Source organism: Passer montanus, unplaced genomic scaffold (genome assembly GCF_014805655.1).
Source record: "Passer montanus isolate IOZ18808 unplaced genomic scaffold, ASM1480565v1 scaffold29, whole genome shotgun sequence".
Classification (NCBI taxonomy): Eukaryota; Metazoa; Chordata; class Aves; order Passeriformes; family Passeridae; genus Passer; species Passer montanus.
In genome coordinates, this window is record NW_024367596.1 from 5980246 (window position 1) to 6002852 (window position 22607).

Here is a 22607-nt window from a genome sequence, read left to right on the forward strand (position 1 = left end):
CTCGATCAGCACGGAGCCCATTTACCCACGCCATTGCTGGGGCTTTTTCCACAGCATTTTTTGATTTTTCTTCTCTTGCATTTTTTTAAAATGAAATCCCTACTGCTGTTAGACTGGGACTTAAGTCTCAATTTTTAAATGAAAAAAAAAAGTACAAATAATCAAAAGTATTTTTTCAACAAACAAGTAACTTTTGTTTTTTAAATGACTGACTAGGGTTTTGCTTGTTTTGATTTAACAAATAATCAAAAGTGGTTTTTTTCAACAAACAAACAAGTAACTTTTGTTTTTTAAATGACTGACTAGGGTTTTGCTTGTTTTGATTTTAAACTATATGCAGTTAGCAAAAACAAGACAAAAAATAAACTATGTGGTCATAAAAAATACTGACTGATGTGCATTTTATAAACTGAATGCAGCCCATCAGGGAGAGAGGGATTACCCACTTTTAGGAAGTATTGTTTACTACTGCCTTCCCACTAGACCACCTGTTAATAATATTTGATGTTGTTTTCTTTCTGTATGATGAGTATGACTATAAATGAGATATTTGATCTTCTTGCTACAATTTACTCCCTCTACTGCCTCTATTTCAAAGCCCATCCAACCAACAAATGACACCAGCCTCAAGGCAATGTCCCAAGTGAATGTGCATCTTTGCTGCTCTTCCTTATCCACTGTCATTCCCATAATTCATCCTCTTAACGATTTACGAAGTGCAGAGGATATTTTCAGAGCACATCAATGGGGCTCAAAAAGTCTTACAGCTGACTGACTGCCAAGGGCACATGAAGGAAGCAAGAAGTGTGTACAACTATTTTGAAACAAGATGCTGAAATTCTCATTCTTTCCATCTGACAGATATTCCAATTCTTTGGCCTGACCATAATGCATGTGATTTGGCTTAAAGCATTTACGTTTTGTAAGGATATGCTTATTGAAAAAAAATCAAACACAGAAATCATTTTTACAAAACTGGAAGGCAGAAGTATTTAATTTTTAACGACTGCCTCCAATAGTACTGTTTCATGACTGGTGTTGCAAATACTACAGCCAGTATTTTGCATATTCATTAAAAACGATGTCCGGAGCTTGCAGTTCTTTTTCAAAAAAAAAAAACCAAACCACCCTTCAAAATGTAAGCCACTCAAAAGCACTGTAAAGCTGGTCATCATTCTCATTCCTGAAAATCCTCCATGTTACCATTTTAGAATTTGGTAAATAAATACATTTTTCTTTTTTTTCCCCCCCTTTCTCCCTTGCCACTCTATGCAATCTCTAGCAGCTTTATTTAACGCCATCAACCAATATCACTGTCAGCACTCCGGGAGCAGAAGGCTGCTCTGTACTTTGTGCCTGCCTCTGAATTCATGACCAGAGATTCACCCTCACCACGCAGAGAAAAGGAGCAGCCTTCATCTTCCCATTTACCCCCATTAAGTCAGTGCCATCATGTTCTCCCAGGAGAAAAGTGCAAGAGCTGAAACACCGCAAGCGACAGCAGCCAAGGACACTCAGAAATAAGGTCTGCCCTTGCTGCTCCTGGACTGTGAAAAGGAAAGCTCCAAACTGCAGGGCAGTGACCATGTACTGCTGGAGTCTCCCTTCCTTTTGAACAGATATCAGGTAGCTGGGATGGAGCACATACCTCAGACTGGGCTTTAATTTGCTTGGAAATGCAGGTTATAATAGCGGGACTTGATGCTAAACTGGACCAAAGGCAGGTTGTATCATAACTATGTCATATCTAATTCAAGTCCATATCACTAAAATAGAGAATTGCCAGCATAGATACAAATGTCACCTGGCAGCCACAGGGATTCCCAAGCCTGCAGCTGGAGGAGGAAAGTGTAAAAAAGCTACTGACTGAATAGCCTGATTGCTAGGATGTCATAGGTTTTGCTTTGTTTTATAGTGTTGCAGTAACACCTCACTCCAGGGAACAACAGGTTCTTGGATTTCAGAGATCCAATTCAATTGGTACATGCAGTTATCACATCGATGGCTCCTGCACTCTGCCAGGAGACTTGAGCTCAGGTTTGTAGTGAAAATAAGCAGGCAGCATCAATCTAGTTACCATTTATATATAAATTACAATTAACCCCCCCAAATCTTAGCTTTACAAGTGTCAGCCCAAAAGATTGTGACTGCATCTGTCAGCACTAACAGTAAAATGAAGGGGCCTGACAAAATCTTAAATGTAGCTCTTGTAACAGCTCTCATCTACTCACAGAGAAAATCACCTTGGGACAGATGGACTCAAAGTCCACTGAACAACTCAAACCAGAGGTACGCATGCCCACAGTCCTGCTCTGTGGAAAAGATTTTGACAGGAAAATAAGAGTCAATTTCTCTTCAATTTTGCAAGCATTGCAGCTGTGTATTGCTTTATAATTTAGTTTATTAAAGGCAACAACTGTCAAAACTATACAAACTAATTTGTCGTGCAGCAATTTTACATTATTGGAATCTTGTTATAATCTTGACTAACGCACACGATCGCCTTCTAACCATGCCTATAATTGGGTTCTTGGCTCCACAGGCCTGAAGACAGTAATCCAAAACATCTTCCAATTACGCTGAAAAATATGCATGTTTGTGGGAAGCTACATTACTTAATTTTCAGACTCAATGGGCCTTTAATAATATGAGAGGGGGGGAAAAATGTTTGTGAAAGGACAATTATTTGTAGTGTTACACAGAAAATTGTGTGTTCATGTAGGAAAACACCACCTCAAAACCTATAAACACCAAAGCAGCACAAGGCAAGATACTTATGGAACATAAGAAAAACTAAAGCAAAAGCAGTAAAAAATCCATTCAGATGGAAGACTGTATTCCAAGTCTATACATCCAAACCAAACAAGGATCCCAGCCATTAAAAAGTCCATACTTTAAAACTCACGTATGTATGAGAGTCCCTCATGAACGTCACTTGCTTATTTCCAACACATGAACTGTCTATTGCTCCTGCTCACAACCAGATGTGAAATTCCTTGAATTTATTGGTAGATCAGAAGCAGTTCAAGACACAAGAACCTCACACAGGAACCATTGCTTCACATTTCCAGTGTCTGACAGACACTACCAGGACTGACAGGTAATTTTTAAGATGCCTGAAGTGTTGTGACCTGCTATATTATTTGACAAACACGGCTTACTATTTTTAATACAAAAGGTTAGCAAGTAAATATTACAAGGGCAAGCAGGATTGCCCAGCTGCAGATTTGCTTTTTACTGAGGAGAAAACACTGAAGTTGCCACAGAATCATTTAGGTTGGAAAAGACTTCTGAGATCATCAAATCCAACCTACAACATAACACCATGTCAACACATGAAATACAAGATAATTTTTGCCAATTTTTTAATATTAAAAGGGGTTGGTTTTTTTCTTGCTAGAGAATAACAAGACATCTATAAATCCTGTCAGATTACAGCTGCACCATGTGATGGATTCTCATTATTACATGAGGAGCAACAGGAGTATATTAAATGCTGCCTGCAATAAGCATGTACACAGAGAAAAGATTCCCTGAGTCACAGAGAACAAAAAATAAAAACATGAACTGACACACAAAAAGAGTCAGAAAAATATACAGGGACAAAAACTTCAAAACAACCCCCTGACAGTCACTGACAAACTGACTCTGAAATTACAGAAATCAGAGAACTCAAAGCTGATGTGTCCTGCAGAGTTTAAATTCTGTGTGCCTCATTTGGCCCCACACACAACCCTGAGCACCACAAGTGCATTATGGTGTCAGCTCTGTCCTTTGAGCTGGACAAACACTGCCAGCTGCATTTTATCCATGGACAACAACCTCAAGCACTTCTTGAAATGGCCTGGATCCCAAGTGATGCCTGGAACCAACCTCCCCATCTAAGATCCCCACATCTGTGACTAACTCACAGCAAAGTTATTCACACAAGAGGGATGAGATGCAAAGACAACACACACAAATTCCATAGCTAACACTCAAGGCCCAGATATCACAGCACTGCTCTATGGAGTTCGTGGAATACATTTAAAAATGTTTGGCTGTGACAAAACAGATCTAAAAATATCAGGCATATACAAAGTACAATGAATCTTTCACAGTCTTCCTGTCTTATTATCAATTCAATTAAGAATTCATTAAAAGGACAAGTATCACATATGCTTATTAATTTACGGATGAATGTGAGTACTAGAGAGAAGCCAGGAGACATGGGGAATAGGTAGAAGAGACAAAACCCTATGCTGAAGTTTGTCCCATCAGAGCAAACAAAAACATCACATCTCTTTGGTATAGTAACACACATGCTGTGAGAAGAAATAAGCACTTGAATGCATGTTTTATTCTGATCCCAAAGGATCGAGCTGCCTGTGAGATGCTCCTTCTTATTTTATTCCTCTTCATTTTGTCTCTGAGCTACACACTTTCAATGGAAGCCTAAAAACTGCTCTGTATTCTACTTTACACAGAGGATACATACAGGAGTGATGCTGATCAGGACTCACAAATGCAGGTGACTTGTAGACAATGCATCACTGGCTTTCCTCTTAGGCCTTGCCTCAAGAGGAAGACTTCCCTCAGTGGTTAAAGTGTTATTACTTTGAAATTGCCATCCTCAAAAAGTGGGTTTGAAGAACATACCAACTTTGCTATCAATCTTTTGATTGCAAAGCCTGAATGTTACCGAAGCAAAAGTTTCAGAATTAAACATATATGCAAAGGATACACAGCATAGATGAATAATAGATGCCTATAAATAAGCAGAAAAATAGACTTAAAATATCCACATAACTATTAATTAGTTATTAATATTAGATCACTGGTCTATTTCCTTTCAAATTAGCCACCCACTAGCAAAATGTCAATTGCAAAACAAGAGACTATATTTATAGTACAACCTACTTTGAGTTTTGAGCGACGTGTCAGCCACTGCTCAATTACAATACCCCTATTGTGTGCCTTTCCAAATTAATACCTAACTTTCATTACAGGCAACCATATGTACAAAAGCCACATTGGATTTTAATAGCCTTTATTACATCACGTAAGCTGGTGCAAACATTTTTCCATCTAGAACTGTATGCAAAAGAAAATAAAAAGAAGCAGAGTTAAGTAATACACTGGGGTGAAGCGGGGTGGGACACTGGACACAGTGGTGCTAGGAGGAGTGTTCAGGAGATGGTAATAAGAAATTCCTGCATCAGATTTTATTATTTCCCAGAGAAAGATCAGTTTTGATTGCTGATACCACCTGCAGTGCACTGTGAAGTGCAATACAGCTCAATCTTTAGACTGGATTTAAATGGAAGAGTCACCAACAAAGTGGAAAACCCCCAAACTCTGCTCCCAAAACTTGACTGAACCGGGGACTTTGGAAGAGGAGTGTTCCATTTTTAAAGAATATCACCTATTTCACTGAGTTTTCTTTTAGTTTAGGTTTTGTGATTTGCCCTGAAAACAGTTCTCCTCCCTTTATCTCTCCAGATGCCCGACACTATCTGCAGAAGAGCAGAAAAAAGAGCATCCTGCAGAGGATGCTCAGTGAAGATGGAAAGCTGGCAGGAGAAACCCTGCAAACACACACTGAATTGCCTCAAGCCTTCTGCTGAGAGAGAAGCAGGACTCGTCGTTTTGGGTATGCCTGCCACAGAGAGAAAACAGAAATGGAGACAATTACTTAGAAACAGCTCTTGAAACAAACTTAAGACAAAGGAATACCATCCCATCAACAAGAGGGGACCTGTATTCATGTTTCAGTGGATAATAATCCATTTTTACAGTTGTACAGCAGAATAAGTTGGAATACTCAGAAATGTTGGAAAGACAGACTTGAAGAGAAACACAGAAATCATTGCTGCTCAGCTTTTCTCTTGGTATAAAATCACATCACTTCCCATCAGCTTGCAGGAGCACACTCCTAATAACGCCATTTACAGAACCTCCTTCTACAGATAGCTCTTTGAATCTTAAAAAAAAAAAATCCTCCAAGCCTTAAGATTTACACAAAACCAGGAGGCCTCTATCAGCTGTTTAATTTCTCATATATTTATGCATACCGAAGTACTTGTAGAAAGAAATCAATTGGAGCTGTAACTAATATTGCACGTTGCCAATTCACCTTTAAATCCAAGGGGAGTGAAGAGAATCCCGAGTTATTAAGATCATAATTTGCTGTCTGGAAAGAGGATAGTCTGTGGTTTTCCATTTCCTAAATTTTTTTTTTATCCTAAAATTCACTCTAAAACTGTAACTATAAAAAAAATACAAGGAAAAAAATCCAGAAAAGGAAACAAAATCTGAAAGAAAGAAATAAATACAAAGCTAGCTGGGATCCACAGTCACTTTCATCATATGGGCTATTTTTGTATCCATTGTACACTTTATGTTTTCTAGTAACTGCCACACTTGTAAGCAAAACAGCTGCAAGTCACTCAACAATAAGGTAAGAAAGAAGACATGAATGTGGTTTCATCCATCCCCTGATAGGTTTTTTTCTTTATATATACTAAAATTATTTAAACCTTAAGGAGATAATTTAAAAATGTTCAGGATTAGAGTGGGCTTGACCAACTAAGTAAAAGTCTCTATTATCAGCAAATTTCACTCCAGCAACAGCTGCAGGAATCCACGTGTCTTATAGTTATGAATAAAAACTGGAGCCCACCAATCAATAAGCAGTTTTGCCTCTGCAGCTGTAACACCACAACCACCCTCACAGCACCCCTGTTTTATATAAAACCAGCACCAAGTCAAGACCTAGTTCATATCTTCTGATTTTTCTCCTATTCCAAATCATTTTACTTGCAACACTCATATTAAAACTTGCAAACACTGTCAGCACTGGGAAAACATTATTTTCTTTTTTTTTTTCTCTTTTTTTGTTACACTTACCCTAGGCAAAATTTGCTTTATCAAGGGAAGGATATATGACATCATTTTTTATGATTTCATTTAATTTTTAATAGAAATAGGGATAGAATTTAGAGGTTTGGGTATGTTACGGAGATGAAGACAAGTGGTTTTCTAGTAAGTCATGCCTCATACAGATCACTCAAAAAAATCCACATCAAAATTTTCTTCAAATCACAGAGGAAAAAAAAATCCAGCAAACAATGCACACTTTACCCCTTTTGCTGACAGATGAACACCCTTTTGTAAATAGCACATTTTCAGACTGCTATTATATTGCCCACAGGTTTCATGACACTGCTGAGGGAATGAATTTCCACCAGACAAACCACAGACTCCACAGTCAGCCTAAGGTGGATCTCCTGGTAAGAGAATTCTCCCTCCAACATGCCACAGAAGCTGCCTTTCCGCTGAATTTAACCTAATTAATTGAAATTATTGCCACTGAGTATCCTGTTATATAACCACACAAACAATAAATCCTTTGCCATCGTGCTCTTCACCTGAATTGCAGCTGGGAAAAGAGCAAAATCCAATGACCCTGTGCACCACAGCAAGAAAAGCAGCCAGGGTTATTCCTGAACACAACCCCTGGATGACACGTGGGGTACAGGGTATGGCAGGCAGGCAGAGGCACAAGGATGAGCCAGCACTGTCAACTGATCGTGGACTTGAACTTCAGCTCCTTAACCTGCTAGAAAAGCTACTCAAAATATACTGAAAATGTTATTTTCTGCCTCAGGTCATGCAAACTGGTCTGTCTGTTCAGCATAGCAACACTGGGATGAGAAAAGGCTCACTGTAGATATGCCACCAGATACAGTATTGAAAAACAAATATAGCTCATTTTGTCATGAAAACTGAGAGCACTTCTAAGCAGTTAAAGGTTTGTAGGGCTTTCTAGGCCTGGCATACTTTAGGTTTATACATATATACTATAATTTTAGCAATGCTTTGAAACATTAATAGCAGATCTTTTTTTGTTCCCTTTTCTATTGAGAAGGGAACTGTTTAAGCATTAACTACCCTTGACAATGCAATTAAAACCTGACCCATTTTCTAGACACAAACGATCTGCATTTTTCACAGTACAGTCATATGTAACCAAATTCATCTCTATTTACTCTGTCCCTCAATTCCACTTGTAATTCTGAAATGTGAGAAAAAAAAACAAAAACAAAAGGGTACCAGAAATCAGTGCCTGGGAGGAAAAGGAGCAGGTACTGTGCAGAGGAGGAGTGGCCACCCCCTCAACTGTGATTCCATGACTTATAGAGAGGGAAAAGTCAAACAAGTCTGTGTGCAAAGTTTTTATCACTGTTCTGCACTCTAAAACAGACAGCAAGCAAATTACAAGGCTACAAATCCAGGATTATATAAAACCAAAAAACCTCTGGCAGTCATCTTTACTACTGAGTATAAATCACAAAATGCACTGATAGGACCTTGTAAAATCTCTGATGTGGTTTTATACACACTTGGATAAAATGGAGTGGTACAAAAATATCTACAAAACACACAGGCAATTAAAAAGCAAGGGATTTTACTCATTTCACTTAAAATGTTGCTGTTCTACTTCAGGTACGTCTCTCTTTGCTCAAGGAACGTTCACAACAACTAAAACCAGACATAATGAACATTATTATTACCAACATTTATGTGAATGACTGCATCATCCAAAAGATCTGTTCATAAGCTGGGGCCCCCATTGTGCTAAGGTTGCATAAACAGGTAGGACTTCGTTCCTGTGCTTCTCCTGAAGAGATTGTAATCTCACCAGACAAGGTCAATAAACAACACCAAAGGTCAACAACAAAGTCTCCTGTCCAGGACTTTTGTTGTTTTGTTTTAATATATATTAGACCATCTGCTACTCTCTCTTATGGACCAAGGTCCTCCAGAGAGTCAGTACCACTGCTGCTGCCAGCTCTGTCCTCCTAGTACACCCATCCAAAAATAAAAAAAACCAAAAAAAAAAAAAAAAACCCCAAAAAAATATTCCTCTTCTGTGGGAGACAAAATATGCTGAAGTTTTCAAAGATAAGGGAAGTGCTGAGATGTAACACAGCTTTTCTAGAAATTCCTGAAAGTGCCAGTTATTACTGTCTTAAGATAAATACGATGTTGAATATTGTCATCTTTATCTAAATTCAGTAACTTCTCTGACCAGTGGAATGAAATATTTTTAGCATCGAATGAGGATTAAATGGTAGCCCTTGGTTTATTTTAGAAAAAGAGCTAGATAAAGAGCTATGTAACAAGTCTAACTGTGTCTAGAAAAAAACACCAATATAGAGCTAGCAGTGAGGAATTGGGATTCTCTTATTTTCTAACCATACTCCTAACCAGCCTCCTACAGGCAGGTCCCTGCTCAGCCCCAGTGAGCGCAGCAGAAAACAGGCACCGAGCTACACCAGAGCTGAGCCAGCAGGGAAGTGTTTTGCAGAACAGGCTGAGAGAGGGAAGGTAAAAGCATCACAGGAAAAGGCACTTTTTTCTGTTCTTGGCTCTGGCTGTTGGGCTGAGTTAGGGAATGACTTATTAAACAGCTGAAGCTCTAGAAATTTGCAGCCATTATCCTAGCGTGAGGCAAAACGTTACACAGGCACTTCTGCCTGGCTACGATTCTTTCTTCACTCAGCAAATATTTAGTAGGTTTAAAGTTCCCAAAACAAATTATTTTTTTCCTAGGTGTTACTGAAACAATCCATACAGCTTGCTTAGATTTGACTCAAAGTGATAATGCATTTCCTACAGTGAAGACCACGCTTTACAGATCCTACAATCCTCCTGTACTAAGATAAAATGAGAGAAGGAAAAAGAAGCAAACCCCTACTTCAAAATGCTGCATTTTGGAGGATTTTATGCATTCACACATTACAACAGAAACAATTGTCCCCCTCCCCCTTTTCAGTATATTCCTTTTCATTTAACCCAAGATGTCTGTCATGAAATCCTCCTAGGAATTCATAGCAAGTTAGCGAACACTTTGCTTTTTGACAAATCCTCTGTACTTAAGGAATGCAAGTGTTTCCTTCACCCAATTCTTCAACTAAGCTTCCTAATTATAGCACTCTTACAGGATTTCAACATACACTGGCAGAGGCTCTGTGTATCACACTGAATTTAAAGCTGAGGTAGCCACAAAACTGCTCTTCAAACCCCCTAAAACCATGCACATCGTAAGGCACACGGGCATTTCTCAACCCTGACACAGTGTGCAGTGAGCTGCTTGTGGAATTGAGCCACAGCATCATCTTCCCAATTGTCCAAAGTGCTACTCAGCTGCCATGAACTGTCCAAGGGAGGGCAGTGAATTCACCCACTTCCCAAACAGGCCCTTTCAGCTGACTCAAGGCAATTTTTCAGTTGACCTCTTGGCAATTTTCATGGGTGTAGCCAGAGAGATGCGCGAGGCAAAGCTGGATTTATTTTAAATAAATAATTTCTCTGGCATTAATTAATTTTTCCATGGAAGATTCCTGTGGATATAGCACTGCAAATACACAAGTGCCATGCTGCCAGGGCAAGAAAATAAGGAAGGAAGGGTGTTAGTACGTGACCCAGACCTCTTCCTGGGATGCCCAAGGTCCTTTCCCTACTCCGAGCACTCCAAACCTAAAAACCACCGTGGATTTTTCACCAGATGAGTTACGAGTTACAAAACTATGTGGAACAATTGACTTCACTTAAGCTGCAATGCTTTTTTCTTCAAAAGCAAGCACAGAGGTTCCTAACTTATGAGTCCTGCATAGCTGACATCTTTTTAAGTTGATGTCACTCATCACAGCTGTAACTTGGCACTTCTAGTAACACTCTGCTCAAGATTTGCCTTTCCTGATGTTTCTCCATTCCTGCACTTGCAAAACGTCCCACATCTATCTTGGGGTAACAACAGAACCTCAGGAACCCTAAAAATGAGTATTTTTTCCCATAGGTTTGCTATGTATAGATGCCATGAGTTCTTTTCAGAATGATTTAAAATTTGCGCACATAACGCTCCTTTTTCAAAGCATAAATTTAAAGATTTACGTAACGGATTAAATTGTCTTCCAAATCAGACAAAAATTAGTCCAGGACTTGCGTATGTGCTTCTGAATTTGCTGAACTATAGTGTTTCTGATCATTACACTGTTTTCTCTCAGGATACAGTTTCTGCTCCATGTCCCAGCCCCCATGAACTCCAGACACTTGGACATCAGGACTAAGATATTTCAGAGGATCACATGTAACACTCATTCCTCTTCTAAATATGCCACAATCCACATCCAGCTGTGAACAGACTGAAAAGCAGTCTGATGAAAACAGAGACAGCCCAAGTGCAAGTCAACCTCAATGGGGTAAACCCTGCAAGTGCTTTGACAGTGGCATTTTGAAAGAAAAAAAAAAATCAGTAGTTTCTGTAGTTTGCATTATGATGAAAAGGAAATTCAATTGAAATATTAGCATTTTGAAAGAAAAAAAAAAAAAAATCAGTAGTTTATGTAGTTTGCATTATGATGAAAAGGAAATTCAATTGAAATACATGGACTACCATGAAGACATGTGAATAAAAAAACACAAGCCACCTAAAAAAAAAAAAAAACAAAAAAAAACAACTAACCAACAAAAAAAGCCACAAAACACAATGGCAACAGTTGTTCCTGTGGGCAATGAGGAGGTCAATCTGCTGAGAAATTTCTGTCAGCTTCAGCAAAAAGGATGTTAAAACAAAACTGGATGGATCAGTGGAAGCTACTTTGCTCCACAACAGCCTATTCACCACAGCTCCCAGTATGAGCCAAATGAGCCAAGAACTGGGATGTGCAAGAGTCTGCTCACCAACTGGGGAGGCCTTTCAAACAGGAACCTCATAAATTGCAGCAGCAGAGGAAAAACCTTAATAATAACCGAAATTGAACAGTTCAGCAAAAAAGGATTTTGTTTTTAGAAAAAGTTAAACATAAAAGAAGCCAGGAATTAGGCCAGGGGAAAGGTATGCCAACAATCTATTCTAAGCTGCATTTGCAGTCATAAATTCAAACACATACCAGTTACTTGCTTATCATAAGCAGTATGAAATGTGTACAAGAAAAGGCAGCAATGATCTTGCCTAAAGAGCAGCACATCACCTTGGGATATCAATGGTAGGAAATATTAAGTTGTATTTTATCTTCTATTTACAGCAAAACCCCAGCATCCCTAATGTGGTTTCCACTTGCTATTTACATAATTAAGTCACCTCCTCACAGTTCAGATACCCTTACTTACTACTCAGGTTACTTCCAATTTCCCAGATGGTCAGTCTCCAGAAAACACTATCTGAGCCTCAGCCACTTCTTGGTTAAATCTATTCTCATGGCTTATTAGTAGAATAATTTATCAGCTGTTAAAATAATATTTGTTACAAATTCGTTTTCTATGTAAATCAGGTTCTATGAACTAGGATGGAATTCCAGCCCTTTCAAATTCATTTTAACGTGAAATGCTGACATCAAGTTGTAATTTCGTTTGATTATTTTTTCTGTTTATGTTATTAGCAACCAGTTTTTCTGGCACTCTTTCCTGTTCCAGTTCAATCACTCGGTTGAATTACTTGAACTTCTGCTGAACTGCACCAAAAAAAGGAAAATTAACTAATGCCTCATTTGATCTTGTGACCATAAAACTTGTGTTTTCATTTCCTCTTTAACCTTTGACCATCTATTTTCCCCTTAATTTGTGTGTTATGTACCTGATAGTTTTAAACTTGTTTCTTTTATTCATGGAAAAAGACTCTGCTCTGATGGTTGATCTGCCCTCTGTTCATTTTAACCACCAGTGACTTTATTCTGGATTCTCATCAGTAAGCACACACTCAAAATAACTTCTTCATAGCCCATCATGTATATGTAATTTGGCTTACTGTATGCCCTTTACCAGAAGTACATGGCTGATCTCATAAAAAGTGTCAACTAAGCTAGAAGAAAAAACAAGTTATAAGAGAGTGAAATGGCTGATTTTATAAAAATTCCTTCACCAGTTTCACAGAATCAGCTGAATTGGAAGAGACCCACAAGGGTCATTGAGTCCAACTCCCTTGTCCTGCACGGAACCATTCCCAAGTCACACCACATGCCCAGTTTATTACTTTATTCAAATTCTCTACTTCTCACATTGTTATGATGGACTTGAATTTAACTCATGCCACTTTTTTTAGCTTTTTTTAAAACAGTTGTTAAACACCTGAACACGAGATAAAACATTTTTAAAACACATGTAGACTGCAATAAAATGTGGTCCATCTACAGCCCAAAGAAATTAAGTGAAAGAGGAAGATTTCATGACTATCATTAATGAGGTCAAAGATTCCAGTTATGGCTCACATTTGACATCAATACCCTCCATTTGTGTGAATATTAAATTCATGGATGCCAATCCTACGTACATATGCTCAGTACAGGATTCAAATCCCTTGTCTTGAATAGTTTCTTACATTTGTTCACTAAATTACAGTAAGAATACCACACATGACCTTTATTTACAAATATGGGTGCACTAACCCACTGACTACAGTTTCTGTTTCTAACCAGTGAGTGAACTAAAGACTTGGAAAGCAAATACAGACTTCTAGCCATGCCATCCATGCTGATGGCCACACAGGGTCCTGGTTTTTGAAGCCAGCAGGTCTTGTTTCTCCTGAGTAAACAGAAGTCAGCATCAGCAGTGTCATTCCACACAGCCTCCAGACTTCCTATTGTTGTTGTTGTCCTGCAGCAATATTCATTATCTCCCAGCATCAGCACTGCTGAAACTAAGGGCAGCTTTTACTTTTGTTAACTTGAACTAACATCAACTTTCTGCTGACAAGAAAGAAACCAGGATCAAGGCCTGATGATACAAGTGACACATTGACATGGTATCTTGTGAAATCAGCCTTGCTCTTCTGCAGATGGCAGCACTTGTGCTGGGACACAAAAGAGCCTGTCCTTGGGTTTTCTCTGTAATATCCTACTTCATGTACACCCAAAAGCCAGTTTAATTTTTTAACTATGCAACAAACTTTGTCAATGTTGAGAAGACTGCACTGTATTTCTAATTCTTTCATATAACAGAGCAGAAAAAGGGTAATTTCAGGTTATACAACTTCACCATGGGCATATGGCAGTGAACCCAGAGCACAAACACAAAATCTCCCTCTCCTCTAAAGCAGATGGCATGCTGATCAAGTAAGATATAATCTAATGCTAACTGCACTACTATTATCTATTGAACAAACACCAGTATAAAGCAGCGAAGACAGAAAAAATGTAAGGCAGGAGAGGTAAAGCAGAGGAAGACAACAATGAAAAAAAACAGAGTAAGCCAGCTGTAAGAGAAGACAGCCATTGCAGCAGAAACAGCCTCTTTTCAGGTACATTTAAGATGTAAAACCTAGAAATGGCAGTAGATAAGGAACAGCAATGGCCCTCACCCTGTTTTAGAAGATGTTCATCTAGCTTGAGATACTGGCCCAGTTCCCTTTGCTCTTGCACTGCACTGGGCACCTGCCAGGGGCTAAATATCCCAGCTGCTTAGATAATTACATATTTATGATTTTGCCGAGAATTCTTAGTCAAAGCTTATTTTTGAACTGTAAAATGCTTAGAGAAACAGCAGAGAAAGTTCTCTGACAAATGTGACTTCAAAACAGAGCCAACACTTAAATTTTTTTAAAGGCCGTTCATTTCCGTTGCAGTTGATTCATTCAGTGTTGAACTTTAATGGCAGAAAAAGGAAAGGGATCTTGCTAGTGTGTTTAACTTGCTCTCTGTAAGGAAACAGAAAATTCAAAAACCCTTCCAAAAATGATTCAGAATAGTGTACATAAAATGTTTAATGCTTACAAGTTTGCACCCTGCCACACAATAGAACTTTTCTTTTGTATCACCTTATTAGTAGTATTTCCTCTTCCACACATAAACCACTAGATTAGCCAATTCATGCTGATCCAATAAACAGAACTGATGTGTGAACATTTTGAAATATAATTGTTTAGCCACAAAAATTATCACAGAAAATACATTGCACTTCACCTTCCCTCATTGATAATAGCATCTACTGATTTCAGAAGGAGCAAAACAGTTCAAAATTTCATGTTGTTGGTTATTTTAGACTATTTCAGAACCTTCTAGAAATAATTTTTTTTTCCCTTTTAAGGCTGCACTCCATAAACTGTACAACCAACAGCCTCAACAATAAATTTCATGGGCACTTTTAGGCCCTACTGTTCAAAGTGCTTTCAAGCTTGGTTAGCTTTATGCATGCAAGTACTCCTTATTTATATTGCAAAAGAACTACTCCTACACCAAAAATTACATGTAGGCACATGCATTTGTATTTCATAGAATAAGGGCCTTAGTCTTGTAGAGTTATTTATTTTGAATCAATTATTCTAGGTTCCTGAGGGCATCATCTTTAGTCCTGTCAAGTTTCATAAACTCTGGAAAGCAGGGGTCCCTGTTCTCAGTATGACAACCAACCTTCAGCTCCACCACCTTACAAAGAGCTGCTCATCTGCAGATACTCATTTTGTATACCTCTAGCTGAGAGATGCCATTCAGCTCCTCTTGAAACAAAGCCAATTTTGCAATTCCAGTGCAAAAACCTTGGAGCTAGAGGCACAGACCTCCAGCTGTCCTTGGCAGGTGCCAGCAGAGACAAGGCTTCCACACCAAACTCAACTCTCCAGCTCATATGCCCTTCCTTTGCATGGAATCTTTTTATCTTACTGGCCTGGCAGATCAGTATTTGGATGGGTTTAGCTGCTGGGGAAGCACAGGCTAATAGTTACATCCATTTATTCATTTACCTGTCTTCTAAGGAGTGTGAAAGTCACAGGACTACCTGAAGGCACCACAAAGACATTCAAATTAAAAACAACTTGCTGCAGTCTTGGGGAAATTTTTGCAGACATCTTCCAGTGCCTTCACTTTGGAGTGAGTCACTCATTCTCCCCAGCTCCTCCAAGCCCTACTGCTGTTTCTGAACTAAATCCCCTGTAGGTAATTACACTGAAATGCTGCACCCATGGATTTGCTGGCCCGAGAGACTCAGTGCCTGCAGAGCTGTTCTATCCCATCTCTTACGAGTAGGAACAGTTGACATAACACACAATAGGTGCATTACACCCTCAAAACACAATATAATGTGCTCACCTAGAAGTAGGCAGCACTGAAAAGAATGGATTTAAATCACCTACTTGGTATTCCCCCCAAGACTGTGAGGACATGCCTTAGCTGTTGATGACTCCGCTTGCCTGGGGACTCTGCCTATCCTCAGACCTTACCTATGCCAGCTAGTAATATACAGTAACAACCTCTATTCTCTTCTGCATTAGATCTTTTTAACTGATCATGGTGTTGATCTTTGTCAAATCATCCATGTAAAGCCTGAGAACATGGACATTGTTTTCCAGGATGCCTGTAAGAAGGCCACCACATGGCCCAGCTTGAGTCCTTCACAGCCCTTTCTGGTTACCTCTGCAAAGTTAAACCCATCCCAGCAAGCTGGCATGGGACAGTCACAAACTGGTAGCTTCCACCTTTCTGTAAGCTCCTGGGTTTTGCACAGTCCAGTCTATATTTCTAAATTTAGATATACATCTGTATGAGTGTATAAATACATGCACAGAAAAGCACACTCCTATATTCCCACATTATTTATGTGAACACACAAACCTGCTTCAATGACGTGCAGAGGCAGAAAGGCAAACTGGTTTGCTTCCAAAACTCACAAAAAAGCAAGACACAGTGGAAAATCTTTCTTGGGTAAGCTACAAGTTCCATCACATAACAAGAAAATTTATTTGCTAAAGCCCTTGTTGGAATCCTGATGTCATCTTTTGCTTAGACCAAAGACCCAAGACTTCAGATCTTTATTTCCGACACATTCATTAATTCTTGTGACCACAGATTAAGTACCCAGTTATCAGCCTCTACATGAACCTTCAAAATCCAAGAAAAGTAGCATTAGACACTTACTTTCCTGCAATTACCAGGCCTTTTTCATTAAGCCTTTGCATCTCTCCTTTGACATTGTGAAGAACATTAAATTTGGCTGGAAGAATGGGAAGGAGAACTTACACCCATCACTGAACACAGCCATGCTGTATCACAATATCAATATTTAATTTTCTCAAGAATTGCCAACAACTACAATAATTTTTAAAGAGTAACTAGTATTTTACCCTATTTGGTTTATCAGTTAACATATACATAACATATGTATGTATATCATAAAATAATATGATGCAAAAAATAAGCTTCTTTTAATTACCTTGTAAATAGAAATCTAAGAAAACAACAGAAGAGGATGGAGTATGTGTAAGTTGTTATTTTGGGTGTTTTTACTACTAAGAAATGGAACTGACAATCAGGATTTAAACATGACCAAAAATGCTACAACCATTTCTCAAGGGAATCAGAAATTAATTTCTTATTCAAATATATGTGTTGAACATGGGCAACCATGGTTAAAGCAAGGCCTTTCTGGGGGATATACAAAACCTGCTTTCTTCAGCAACCTCTGGGCCACACTTTGTTTACACACAGCAAAGAGAAAAACATAATAAAACCTCTGAAAGTCTTTTTTACTGTACAGGTTTAGTTACAATTACTTTGGGGATGGTAAAAAAATCTGTCTAGCTTGTCTCTTAAATCTACATTCAAACTATCTCAAAGTTAATCAGAGGTGAGTAATGGTTTAGAAATCTCTTGAATAATAAAGTATAACAACTTACAGCACAAAAACAGCCCTCAAAGACAAGAGTGGGGAGTACTTCACTTCACTGCAAGTAACAGCTGAGTATGTTTTATGATCACTGTAACAACTACCATGCCCTTGAGACTGTGCAATTCTGAATTTCTAATATAATTTGTAGGGGGAAAATTAGGACAAAATGCAGTAACATTTCAAGTACAGTCTCACAGTATTTTAAAATTTTATGAAGTATAAGGACTAGGTTAATATGAAATGAGTCATGCTTTTAAGAGAGGCAGTAATACAGATCAGTATCTTAAATCATAACTAAAATAACACTCAACCACTACAAAATAAAAAGAAAACAGAGCAGCATTTTGCTGGAAAAAGGTCAACAACAACAATGAAGATTTAACAATACTAGAAAAGGCTGAGAAGCACTGCTCATTTCAGGACCAAAAAGTTAAAATACCAGTCTGAGTGACCAGGTAAATACTATTCTTTCTCACTCAACAAATCCATTCCCACCACCTGAAGTTCATCCCAAATTAATATAAACTCCACTCATATAAACTCTGAGCCTAAAAACCAGACTATTAAAGAACATACAGCCTTGGTGCAGATCTTCTGATTTCAGAGGTATATTTGCTTTACTTTGTGACAAATATATTACATTTCACTCCATGATTTCTTTGAGTGTTAACAGAATTGCTCACTACCTCAAAGTGAAGAAGTTACATCCATGCAAACTCTCTTTGAGCATAATTTTTTCTCACAGGGCAAAGACAGTGCAGTTGCAAAGGTATAAGGCTGTAATTGATTTACATATTCTTTAGATCCATTTCCACATGCAAACCAAGGGAAACCAGCTCAGCTCTCAGATCCAAAATTGAGTTTTCAAAGCAAGTGGTTCAAAACATTACCTCTTTAACTTCTGTACTGAGCACAACAAGAGAGAGATGCTTTAAATACAGAATTCACACTGGCACTTTATGCATTTAGTTCCTAAGGCTAATGCTGAAGGTACCACTCTTGTACACCTGAACTGTGACAACATAAGATACCAAAACTGTTAAAAAAGAGGTTGTTTGATCAAAGCTGAAGCAGCAAGTTCCAGTCCTTCCTTTCATGTCTCAGCTCTGCATTCCATCTGCACAGCTATCAGGAAGCACCAGCAAACCATAAGGATAGCCTGAAAATATGAATCTGCAGCAGTCTGTAACACTACCATTCAGAGATGGAATAAGATTGCCCCTTTCTACAGAAGCTAAGATTTTAACTTCACTGGTCCTGTACTGCCAAATGGGCTGAAGTAAAATACACCTGACAATGCAGAGCTGGTTTAGGGTTTTTTTCTGGGAAAAGTTGTTAGTATTGAAACAAACTGCAGAGCACCCAAGTGGGGACAACAGAACATTCAGCTTGGCTACAGCTCACCCCAAACAGGCTCTTCCAAAAGAGGAAGCAACACCAGTTACCAACACGATGAGCTATGTTACTGTCAAGTCACTCTTCTCACTTCAAAATTAACATGCTGCCCCTATTTTCACAGCATAAAACCAAGTACAATTGTAATATTTCTGTCAAACAGCATAATGGTCTAGATGTTCCTTAAAAAATGAAAGTAATCCACTTGAATACTAAAATGTAGTTATTCTAAAAATACTATTTGCAGTGTAAGCCTGCTAATGGCATGTGTGCAGAGAGAAACCATGCCACCTTTATTCAGTTAAAAAGGTACTTACCATTGGCAGTGCATTGATATGCAGAAGTTTTCCTTTCGGGTGCCTCTTGCCACAGAAGGGTGATGCTGGCAGGGAAATAAGGAGACAAAGTAGGAAATGTTAGTATTTATTGTATTGAAACCACAGCTACTGACATCTAAACACTTTGAAAAGCCCCAAACAAAAATCAACATTCCAATGGTATGACTTCCAAAATGGTTACATTGACTGTGAAGCAGTAAAGGAAAAATCTGTTTTCTTAACACATCTTGCACTAAATAACTCAATTTATGTACACAGGTGTGCTCATGAGCCCAGAGTTACCAACTCCAGCAGTGACCTCAATGATTAAAAAACCACCAGCTCACACTAATTGCTAGCAACGCTTGACAACATGTAAATAACAGAAATCTTCATAGTGCAAAATGCAAAAGAAATCTTGTCCACCTTTAAAACCCAAACAAAAACATAATCCAAACAAATCCACACTTTTCTACATTTTAATAATTTTCTTTACACGTCAACAGTAATTTTATGCACCCTACAATAAAATAACTTAAGTGTAAGCACACAGCTTTTGACGTCCAAATATGAGGTAACTCCATCCAGTACAACATTCATTTTTATTCAGCAGTGACAAATGATTTTTGTCCACACTAATATCCCTGAGTGGTTGCCCTCCATACAAATACTTGCCAGACGACTTTTCTTTAGGACATAATCTAATCACCCACTCAAAGTGCAGGAAGGGTGACAGATGGACATGGGTGACTAATGAAGTATTACCAGACTATTTTTAGATTAAATTCTTTACCAAGCATCTGCAACCTGTGGTCAAAAAACTTTTACTATGAGTAAAGAGTAACTACAGTTTGTGGGACTCATGATTAACACGAGGTTCTCACGTGCAATTTTCAAGCTCAAACACCCGGAAATCATTCATTACAGAGCCATTTTTGGACCCACCCAAAAAAAAAATCCACCAAAAAAAAAAAGAGAAAGCAAAATAAAAGTAGCAGTATTTGGGCTTATTTTATTCTTAGAAGATCCCACAAGGCAGGCAATAACATCACCTTCACAGCGCAAGCAAGAGGCACTGCAGAGGATGCTGAGGAATGCAGGAATGCTGGGAATTGAAAAAATTTGCAAACATGCTCTTATTTCCTTGCTTAGTTGTACTTGTGCTGCAGAAAATATGTAAATAGGCTGAGTGAAACTCCACTCCTCAAAAGGTACAGTATCCTATGCAAGGCTACTCAGGAAGTTGTTTTTTTCACAGCCAGAGATGCTGATCAGCTGAGAAGACAACACTTTAACACCACTCTGCAGACCCCATAAAAACATTATTTGCTTATAACAAGAGTTTTCCTTAAAAGCAGAACAAAACAGCAACCAACCACGATTCTTTTGAGAACAATCTAAATCATGATAAAAGCTGTGTGCAGAGAAAGGCAGAGGAGGGCCCTGCTTCTGAGTGTGATGCTTGGTTTGGGTTATTCCATTTGGGAAGGAACATTGCAAACATAAATAAAGGGACGATTGCACAGACATAAACCATTTTCTTCAAGGAAAAAAGGCTTTCTTCAGTACACACTGCCCAAATTGTCTCCTTCCAACACCTCTTTGCCCTTGTGCAATCTCAAGTGCAGTACTTATCATCGAAGCCAGAGAGGGAAACCTTTCCGCCTGATCCATGGAAGAGGCTTCTTGTCCTTTGCTTTACATCTAAACAGGGCAGTGACACGGAAAGAAGCTGGAAGCAAAGACTCAAGAGAGCAGAGAATTAGAAAAGAAAGGGTTCACTGACTTCACTTCATTCCTCCTTCAATGTTAATTGGTTGTAGGCTCCAGTTTTAAATAAGGGCGCTTGAAGCGACGTGTAAACATTTAGAAAACTCTGCAATGTCCTTCTTCAGAATCAATTGCTGAGTACAAATGCCTCATCAGCAGCTTTTCTTCTTTCCAAATTTATCTTACTGGATTTTGGCATGTACCTTGAAACAATGCAGGTGACAGTTACAATTTATTGATTTCAGACTATCTCTCACCTTTATATTCCAACACGTTACGGTGATTTAAACAGGTGCCCAGATGCAGTAACAGCTATTCTACATGACACTTAAAGGGCATCTGGTGGATTATTTTTAAGTTGGTAGGGCACACCTGGGGAATGCACAGCAGCTTGTGGGTTTGGATCCTTCATCTTGGAAGGGCTGGGAACAGCTCACCACTGCCTGTTGACTAATATGTTCAACATAAAGACTGCTCCCCTCAACTTGAAAAGAAAGATGATTTTGATGAGCACAGCGTGTGCTCAGAGCCAGCGCTTGCCAGCCTTGCCCACACCAGTTTTTTCTGCACAAAATGACATAACTGATGCCAATGTCCCTCAGAGATTTGGGGCCAAACACTCGGTACAACACCCAACATCATCTCCCTGTGAAGAGCATCCTACCCTGACGTGGTGTACAGGGACCAGGCCTTAAACCCAGCCTGCATGAGCCAGGCAGTTCCCACCTGCAGGGCTAAAACCAACATGCCAAACCACCTTCATCAAAGCAGCAAATATCCATCCAGGCTGCCTGCACAGATTGGGCTGCTGCTATCAACCCAGCAATAATTGTGTGGTACAAAGGAAACCACAGATAAAAACAACCCTGGCACCAACGCAGTGACAGATCTGGTTATAAACACACAGACCAGACGTGCACTGATGTTAGTCCATACCTGCTTCCAACACAATCAGTTCAAAGCAAGGATTTCTCTAAATGCCACTTGCAGAAATGTTTAACCATTTCCTTCCAGAAATGCTTTTATTGGTGCTACTTTCTCCTTCCCAGACATTACACTGGGTATGTGTTATGGTTAAACCTGTGTTTTCTGCATGAATTTTGAATTGCACTTGTTCCCCATGTGAACTTGTGCTTCTCTCTAATCGTCTTAGGATCACACTGTTTAAACTACTTTCTGAGATTTTGGTGCTATTTGAGTTCTAACAACAAATTTAGTCATTAGATGTTGTGCTTTCCAAATCACAAAAGCCTTCTAAGGACACAGTATCTTTTCTTCTAAATTATCCTTGAGTATCCTGCTTTTTATCTGAATTCAGTATCTGGAAAAAGTGTCCCAATCAAAACAGAATTAAAAATAACTAAATCCTGGATATTCCCCTCAGTAACTAGGCTGCAAAAACCATGAGACAATAACTTTAAAAGCCTAAATTGAAAACTAATCACTCCATTGAATCCTTCCTTTCATTTGGTTAATAGGCACATACAA

General features: G+C 38.7%; 1 protein-coding gene across 3 annotated transcripts in view; it reads right to left on the bottom strand.

Annotated features, from left to right (window-relative positions):
• Nucleotides 1-22607, bottom strand: part of TBL1XR1 (TBL1X receptor 1) — a 108874-nt gene that overhangs the window by 41716 nt on the left and 44551 nt on the right. For all 3 annotated transcript variants that reach the window (XM_039713501.1, XM_039713499.1, XM_039713500.1), the window contains exon 2: nucleotides 19350-19414. The gene's annotated coding sequence lies outside the window, so the exon portion shown is untranslated. The remainder of the gene's footprint in view (nucleotides 1-19349; nucleotides 19415-22607) is intronic.